This window comes from Triticum aestivum, chromosome 1D, assembly GCF_018294505.1.
Source record: "Triticum aestivum cultivar Chinese Spring chromosome 1D, IWGSC CS RefSeq v2.1, whole genome shotgun sequence".
Classification (NCBI taxonomy): domain Eukaryota; kingdom Viridiplantae; phylum Streptophyta; class Magnoliopsida; order Poales; family Poaceae; genus Triticum; species Triticum aestivum.
The window spans coordinates 268,321,056-268,323,529 of NC_057796.1; the positions used below are offsets into that span (position 1 = coordinate 268,321,056).

A 2,474-nucleotide genomic window follows, 5' to 3' on the forward strand; every position below is an offset into this window, starting at 1 on the left:
GTGGAAGACGGCCCACAACCGATGCCGGCAGGGACGCAAAAATAATGTGCTTTCGTCAGGGATCGAACTCCCAATATGAGGTCAACTGCGGAAGGGAGCACACAACTGAGTTAGCACCCCCTTATGTATTTATAAGAGATTACTTGTTCAAAGATAGTACCACCTCGATACTTCATATCCAGACCCACCAATTTAAATACGGTTATGACTTGAAATATGCAATCCACCTGAAAGATCAATAGGTAGAGGGAACAAAAAGATGTTGCCATCAGTCGCAAAAAAAAGAAAGATGTTGCCATGAAGGAATTAATTGTAAATCCCCAGGATTGTGAGGCTTCCTTCGAACATATAAACGCTCTAGACTACCCACCAACCTGGGACATCTGCGTCGTGAAATCATCCTCGTTCACTCGATTTGCCTGGCTGGAGCTTTTTACCGTGCTGGCAGAGATCCCACCGCTTGTTGTTTTCACGTTGTCATTTATTACTCATCCGGATGACGGGTGGGCCACATCTCTCACGGGTCCGGATTGGCGGTGTAGGTGCTGTGGGTGGGTTGCTTCTGCCTTGGGTGAAAGAAACAATTACAGACCAATCTGTGGGCGTCGTGGGGCTGCCAGGCGGGTGGGTGGATTGACGCTGGTCTACCCTCACCCTCCTTCCATGCACCCAGCTGGGTCTCTTCCACTTCAGAAGCGTTGGGCCCACTTGTTAGCCTCTTTGGGTAGGTGTGGCGCAAGGTGAGAGATTCGTGGTGTGGACGCCGGGTGGGACGTGAGCAGTAAAACCTAGCTACAAGTCCTCTCACGTCCTCGAGCCCCATGCAACTTTCTCTTCGTTTCTCCCCTCCTCCTCGATCTCGAGCGAGTGGCCGCTGCCGCTCACCCTTCTCCTCTTCCCTCCCATGCCACTAGGTCGCTGCTCCTCCACAGCGCTGGCCCCTCCACCTTGTCTTCCTTCTCTCCATTGTCCGATGCCCATCGGCGGCGCCTGGATTTGGATCGGGTGCAGGTTATGTGAGGCGGTGGTTGTGTGAAGGAGCAGGGGAGGTGGGAGACAAGGACGGGAATCAATGCCGTCGTGGTGCAGTGGAGCTGCTAGGAAGGAGGAGCGCGGCTGCATCCCGGGGGTGCTGGTGGAGGGCGCACGCATTCCATGGGGTGCGCGCGCGGCAGGTGCTGCCTGCCGCGGGTCGATGGTGGAGGGCGGTGGGAAGGCCCGGCAGCCGCGCCGTGGTGCTGGGTGCGGGCCTGGCACTGGAGTATGCCACACTAACGGTGGACGGCCTCTACCCGGACTCCCCGTCACGGGAGTCGCAGGACGCGTACCTCGTGGCCACGCGCTCCGCGGGCGACCCCGATCTCCACCTCTTCGTGGTCTTTGACGGCCACGACGCCTGCTCCGGGTTCGCGTGGGATGGCCTTCCCCGCCTCCTCCTCCTCGCGGCCGAGGACGACGCCTCCGGAGCGAGCCTCCTCGCGTCAGACCCCGCGGGGGCGTTCCGGGCGGCTATGGTCGGGGTCAACGAGGAGATGCATGCGGCTGCGGCCGTGGACGACTCCATGAGCGGGACCACCGCCGTCGCGGAGCTCGTGGCCGGTGGCGCGCTCCACGTGGCCAACGTCGGGGACTTGCGCTCCGTGACCGAGGTATGGTGAGATGGCCGCGCCGCCGCCGAGGAGGTGTCATGGGACCAGACGCCGTTCCACGCCGACGAGCGTGCGCGCGTCAAGGCCTGCGGCGCGCGGGTCATGTCTATCGAGCAGGTGGAGGGCGTGCGCGACCCCGACGCCGAGGGCTGGCTCGCCTACGAGGGGTACCCCACCTCACGTATTGGCCCGCGATGGGCTCTACCCGAGCACGACCTTTACGCGCAGCCTCGGGTGAAGACCGTGGAGATCACCCCGGCCCACCTCTTCTTCGTCGTAGCAAGCGATGGCGTGTTCGAGCTCCTCTCCAGCCAGGAAGTCGTCGACATGGTGATGATCTTTTCCCCTCTTTAATTTCCTTGCCCCTTTGCGTTTGCTCAGCTGATACATTTGGAAGTTGGTGTCTTACCTACAACATAAATAGACGATGCAGAATGTCTGCAAAACCTCGACATATTTGGCCAAGCAGGTGCACACACTCTTGTCCTCTTCCTAATTTCTTTCCTCCTTTCAATGCCCTGATCCTTCTCTGAACTTCTGATCTTTGCTTGTGCAGATTTTGTTCTATACACCTACAAGGTGTTTGATGAAAATCCCAGAAGGCTGGCAAGGGAGGATTAGTCTATGCAAACCACGTGATTTCATTTTTCAAAATATTAGTTCCAGTCAATCATAACAAGATGATTTCGAGATTAATAAGAATCCCTTATGTGAATAAAAGTATAAAGAAATAAGGAATATCCAGTCAAAACATTAGTTCCAGTCAATCATAACATGAATCCATGAAGTGGATATTTATTTCGATTTATGGGGCTCTCGACCCTA

General features: G+C 56.4%; 1 pseudogene; it reads left to right on the top strand.

Annotated features, from left to right (window-relative positions):
* The first annotated feature begins 297 nt into the window (after window positions 1–297).
* On the top strand, window positions 298–2,003 carry LOC123158872 (probable protein phosphatase 2C 65; annotated as a pseudogene).
* Window positions 2,004–2,474: the final 471 nt, after the last annotated feature.